Source organism: Arachis stenosperma, chromosome 4, assembly GCF_014773155.1.
Source record: "Arachis stenosperma cultivar V10309 chromosome 4, arast.V10309.gnm1.PFL2, whole genome shotgun sequence".
Lineage (NCBI taxonomy): Eukaryota > Viridiplantae > Streptophyta > Magnoliopsida > Fabales > Fabaceae > Arachis > Arachis stenosperma.
Genome location: NC_080380.1, coordinates 103,511,854 through 103,518,568, shown reverse-complemented (window position 1 = coordinate 103,518,568; position 6,715 = coordinate 103,511,854). Strand labels below are relative to the sequence as shown.

The 6,715-nt window shown below is 35.1% G+C and overlaps 1 non-coding gene across 1 annotated transcript; it reads right to left on the bottom strand.

Annotated features, from left to right (window-relative positions):
• Positions 1 to 5,336: 5,336 nt before the first annotated feature.
• Positions 5,337 to 5,440, bottom strand: LOC130977836 (small nucleolar RNA R71). Its single transcript, XR_009085510.1, has one exon. It is a non-coding gene; the product is annotated as a small nucleolar RNA R71 (small nucleolar RNA).
• Between the last annotated feature and the right edge of the window lie 1,275 nt (positions 5,441 to 6,715).

The following is a 6,715-nucleotide window of genomic DNA, read 5'->3' as shown; positions in this document are numbered from 1 at the left end:
GAGAGTTTCATATCACTTGAAGGTTTCAAAGAACATAAAGAGACCACATGTGTAATAAGATTTAAGCTTGGTCCATGTTCATTTTTACATTACAAAATCTAGATCTCTCATTTCTTATTCAGCATATGTCTCTATAACCTGCAAAATAGAATTCTCAAACAAAATATTAGCACAATTAAAACAGAAGTTTCTGTTTTTCAAAAATTGAAATGATGATAATGAGAAATTTCAAAAATACATGCGCAATACATGAATGGGTTTGCAATAGCTGCAAGTTAAGAGTGTTCTTGGAAAAAGAAAGTTCAGAATCATATTCTAAGAAAGTTCAGAGCCCAGAAGATTAAATTCAAAATGATGGTTCTTCTTCTGCCCAAAATTGTCTCATCCGAACCTATGAAACAAAATCTTCAACAAACACATCAGCAATCTTCAAATAATGAATCATAACTTAAAATACCTAGACTAGTCCTACGCATGCAGAATCTATCCTCAGGCAGTGGTTTAGTGAAAATGTCTGCTAATTGATCTTCTGATTTAACAAATTGAATGATAATATCCCCCTTTTGAACATTTTTTCTTATGGAATGAAATTTTACTTCAATATGTTTAGTCCTAGAGTGCAAAACTGGATTTTTAGAAATATTAATAACACTCATATTATCACACAATAAGGGAATATTTTTAGCATTTAACTTGTAATCAGCAAGCTATTTTTTAACAATAAAAGCTGAGATCAACATGAAGAAGCAGCTATATACTCAGCCTCAGCAATGGATAACGCCACTGTTGGTTGTTTCTTACTTGACCAAATATTCAAGGACTTTCCAAGGAAGCAACATAAGCCTGAAGTGCTCCTTTTATCAACTCTATCACCAGCAAAATCTGCATCACAATAACCAACTGCAGAAAAATCATCAATCTTAGGATACCATAGACCAAAATTAGATGTGTCATGAACATATCTAATGATCCTTTTAACTGCTGAAAGATATGATTCTTTAGGTTTGGATTGGAACCTTGAACACAATCCAACACTTTGCACAATATCGGGTCTAGAGGAAGTTATGTACATAAGAGAACCAATTATACCTCTATACCTAGTCTCATCTACATCTTTTTCAATTTCTCCCTTATCTAATTTTGAATTAGGGTGCATGGGAGTTTCCATGGGTTTGGCATTTTCCATACCAAATTTCTTAACTAATTCCTTGGCATACTTCTCTTGATGAATGAAAATACCATTTTCAGTTTGTTTAATTTGTAGCCCAAGGAAAAAATTAAGTTCACCCATCATACTCATGTCAAATTCACTTGTCATGAGTTTTCAAATTCAGAACAAAGGGATTCATTGGCTGATCCAAAAATAATGTCGTCAACATATATTTGGACTAGAATAAAAGAATCATTAGAATTTTTGATAAATAGAGTTGTGTCTGTGGTGCCTCTTTAAAAACCATTTTTCAAAAGAAAAGAGCTAAGTCTTTCATACCAAGCCCTATGAGCTTATCTTAAACCATAGAGAGCTTTAGATAATTTAAAAACATGATTAGAATGTTCTTTATTTTTAAAACCAGGTGGCTGCTCCACATACACTTATCTATCTATCACACCATTCAAAAATGCATATTTCACATCCATTTGATATAGTTTAAAACCACAAAATGCGGCATAAGTGATGAGCGGATAACTTATACGCTTTTTGGCATTGTTTTCATATAGTTTTTAGTATGATTTAGTTAAATTTTAGTATTTTTTATTAGTTTTTAAGAAAAATTCACATTTCTGGACTTTACTATGAGTTTTTGTATTTTTCTGTGATTTCAAGTATTTTCTGATTCAGAGGCTGACAAAGGACTGTTGATGCTATTGGATTCTGACCTCCCTGCACTCGAAATATAATATTTGGAGCTACAGAAGTCCAAATGGAACGCTCTCAATTACGTTGGAAAGTAGACATCCAGGGCTTTCCAGCAATATATAATAGTCCATACTTTATTCGAGTTTAGATGATGCAAACTGGTGTTTAACGCCAGTTTTCTACCCTATTATGGCGTTAAACGCCAGAAACAAGTTGCAAAGCAGAGTCAAACGCCAGAAACAAGTTACAAACTGGCGTTCAACTCCAAGGAAGACCTCTACACGTGAAAGCTTCAATGCTCAGCCCAAGCACACACCAAGTGGGCCCGGAAGTGGATTTCTGCGTCATTTACTCATTTCTGTACCCCTAGTAACGAGTCTAGTATAAATAGGACTTTTTACTATTGTATTTTCATCTTGGTATCTATCTTCGATCAGTTTATGTGATCTTCGACATTGGGGGTTGGCCTCACGGCCATGTCTGGACCTTCATCACTTATATATTTTCAACGGTGGAGTTTCTACACACCATAGACTAAGGGTGTGGAGCTCTGCTGCTCCTTGAGTATTAATGCAATTACTACTGTTTTCTATTCAATTCATGCTTATTCTTATTCTAAGATATTCATTCGCACTTCAAGTTGATAAATGTGATGATCCGTGACACTCATCACCATTCTCACTTATGAACACGTGCCTGATAAACACTTCTGTTCTACCTGCGAAAGCTAGAGTGTGTATCTCTTGGATTCCTAGTCCACGACGCATGGTTGCCTCTCCTGACAGCAGAGCCTTCCATTCTGTGAGATCAGAGTCTTCGTGGTATAAGCTAGAATCCATTGGCAGCATTCTTGAGATCCGAAAAGTCTAAACGTTGTCTGTGGTATTCCGAGTAGGATCTGGGATGGGATGACTGTGACGAGCTTCAAACTCGCAACTGTAGTGCGTGGTGACAAACGCAAAAGGATAGTAAATCCTATTCCTACACGATCGAGAACCAACAGCTGATTGGCCATGCGGGAAACCGTAGAGGACCTTTTTTACTGAGAGGACGAGAAGTAGCCATTGACAACGGTGATACCCAACATACAGCTTGCCATAGAAAGGAGTCTAAAGGATTGGATGAAGGTAGTAGGAAAGCAGAGATTCAAAAGGGATAAAGCATCTCCATACACTTATCTGAAATTTCCACCAATGATTTACATAAGTTTCTCTATCTTTATTTTACGTTTTATTTATCTTATAATTATCAAAACTCCATAACCCATTTGAATCCGCCTGACTGAGATTTACAAGGTGACCATAGCTTGCTTCAAGCCGACAATCTCCGTGGGATCGACCCTTACTCACGTAAGGTTTATTACTAGGACGACCCAGTGCACTTGCTGGTTAGTTGTGCGAAGTTGTGAAAAAGAGTGATATTACAATTGTGCGTACCAAGTTGTTGGCGCCATTGAGATCACAATTTCGTGCACCAAATTTTTGGCGCCGTTGCCGGGAATTGTTCGAGTTTGGACAACTGATGGTTCATCTTGTTGCTCAGATTAGATAATTTTCTTTTCAAAAAGTTTTCAAAAATCTTTCAAAAATTTTTTATTTGTTTGCGTTTTTCCAAAATTAATTTTCAAAAAATCCAAAAAAATTAATAAAATAATAAAAACCAAAAAAATATTTTGTATTTCTTGTTTGAGTCTAGTGTCAATTTTTAAGTTGGTGTCAATTGCATGTTTTTAAAATTTGTGCATTATTTCGAAAACTCATGCATGTGTTCTTCATGATCTTCAAGTTGTTCTTGAGGATTTTCTTTGTTTGATCTTGATATTTTTTTGTTTTGTGTCTTTTGTTGTTTTTCATATACATTTTTAAATTCTTAGTGTCTAAATATTAAAAATTTCTAAGTTTGGTGTCTTGCATATTTTTTCTTTTCTTGAAAATTTTCCAAAAATAAGTTCTTGATGTTCATCATGATCTTCAAAGTGTTCCTGGTGTTCATCTTGACATTCATAGTGTTCTTGCATGCATCATTGGTTTTGATCCAAAATTTTCATGTTTTGGGTCATATTTATGTTTTTCTCTCTCCTCATTAAAAATTAAAAAAAATAAAAAAATATCTTTTTCTTATTTTACTCCTAATTTTCGAAATCTTTGGGTTGACTTAGTAAAAAAATTTTAAAATTAGTTGTTTCTTTTTAGTCAAGTCAAGATTTCAATTTTAAAAATCTTATCTTTTCAAAACTTTTTCAAAAATCAAATCTTTTTCATTTTTTTATTATTTTCAAAAATTTTAAAAATTGATTTTCAAAATATTTTTCTTAATTTTATTCCATAATTTTCGAAAACTTTACTAACAATTAATGTGATTGATTCAAAAATTTGAAGTTTGTTACTTTCTTGTTAAGAAAGGTTCAATCTTTAAATTCTAGAATCATATCTTTTAGTTTCTTGTTAGTCAAGAAATCAATTTTAATTTCAAAAATCAAATCTTTTCAAACTTCCTTTTCAAATATTTTTCAAAATATCTTTTCAACCATATCTTTTCAATCATATCTTTTTCAAATCATATCTTTTTCAAAATCAATTTCAAAATCTTTTCTGACTTCTTATCTTTTCAAAATTGATTTTCAAATCTTTTTCAACTAACTAATTGACTTTTTGTTTGTTTCTTATCTTTTTCAGAATCACCTAACTACTTTTCTATCTCTAATTTTCGAAAATCACTAACCATTTTTCAAAAACAATTTTTGAAAACTCCTCTCTCTCATCTCCTTCTATTTATTTATTCATTTACTAACACTTCTCTTCGTCTAAAACTTCGAACCCTCTCTTCTCCTCTGTGTTCGAATTTTTCTCCTCCTTCTTCTATTCTTTTCTTCTTTTGCTCACATAAAGGAATCTCTATACTGTGACATAGAGGATTCCTCTTCCTTTTCTGTCATCTTCTTTTTCATATGAGCAGGAGCAGAGACAAGGACATTCTTGTTGAAGCATATCCTGAACCTGAAAGGACTCTGAAGAAGAAGCTAAGAGAAGCTAAAGCACAACAATCCAGAAAAAACCTTACAGAGAATCTCGAAAAAGAAAAAGACATGGCCGAACCCAACAACAATGCAAGAAAGATGCTTGGTGACTTTACTGCACCAAATTCCAACTTACATGGAAGAAGCATCTCAATCCCTGTCATTGGAGCAAACAATTTTGAGTTAAAGCCTCAATTAGTTTCTCTGATGCAACAGAATTGCAAGTTTTATGGACTTTCATCAGAAGATCCTTTTCAGTTTTTAACTGAATTCTTGCAGATCTGTGATACTGTTAAGACCAATGAGGTTGATCCCGAGGTCTACATGCTTATGCTTTTCGCTTTTGCTATAAGAGACAGAGCTAGAGTATGGTTGGACTCTCAACCTAAAGATAGCCTGAACTTTTGGGATAAGCTGGTCACAGTTTTCTTAGCCAAGTTCTTTTCTCCTCAAAAGCTGAGTAAGCTTAGAATGGATGTTCAAACTTTCAGATAGAAAGAAGGTGAATCCCTTTATGAAGCTTGGGAGAGATACAAGCAACTGACCAAAAAGTGTCATTCTGACATACTTTCAAAATGGACCATCTTGGATATATTCTATGATGGTCTGTCTGAATTGTCTAAGATGTCATTGGACCATTCTGCAGGTGGATCTATTCACCTAAAGAAAACACCTGCAGAAGCTCATGAACTTATTGACATGGTTGCAAATAACCAGTTCATGTACACTTCTGAAAAGAATCCTTTGAGTAATAGGATGCCTCAGAGGAAGGGAGTTCTTGAAATTGATGCTCTGAATACCATATTGGCTCAGAATAAAATGTTGACTCAACAAGTCAATTTAATTTCTCAGAGTCTGAATGGATTACAAAATGCATCCAACAGTACTAAAGAAGCATCTTCTGAAGAAGAAGCCTATGATCCTGAGAACCCTGCAATGGTAGAGGTGAATTACATGGGTGAAGCCTATGGAAACACCTATAATCCCTCATGGAGAAATCATCCAAATTTCTCATGGAAGGATCAACAAAAGCCTCAACAAGGCTTTAATAATGGTGGAAGAAACAGGTTTAGCAATAGCAAGCCTTTTTCATCATCCTCTCAGCAACAGGCAGAGAATTCTGAGCAGAGCCCCTCTAGCTTAGCAAACATAGTCTCTGATCTATCTAAGGCTACTCTAAGTTTTATGAATGAAACAAGGTCCTCCATTAGAAATTTAGAGGCACAAGTGGGCCAGCTAAGTAAAAGAGTCACTGAAACTCCTCCTAGTACTCTCCCAAGCAATACAGAAGAGAACCTAGAAAGAGAGTGCAAGGCCATAACCTTACTTGGTGTGGCCGAATGCACAGAGGAGGAGGAGGACGTGAATCCTAGTGAGGAAGACCTCATGGGACGTCCTCTGGACAAAAAGGAGTTCCCAATTGAGGGACATAAGGAATCTGAGGCTCATCTAGAGACCATAGAGAATCCATTGAACCTACTTCTGCCATTCATGAGCTCTGATGAATATTCTTCCTTTGAAGAGGATGAAGAAATCACTGAAGAGCAAGTTGCTAAGTACCTTGGAGCAATCATGAAGCTGAATGCCAAGTTATTTGGTAATGAGACTTGGTTGGATGAACCCCCCTTGCTCACCAATGAACTGAATGACTTGGTTAGGCAGACATTGCCTCAAAAGAAACAGGATCCTGGTAAATTCTTAATTCCCTGTACCATAGACACCATGAACTTTGAGAAGGCTTTATGTGACCTGGGGTCAGACATAAATTTAATGCCACTCTCTGTAATGGAGAAACTGGGAATTTTTGAGGTATAGATGATGCGGCGGAAATTGGTGAATTA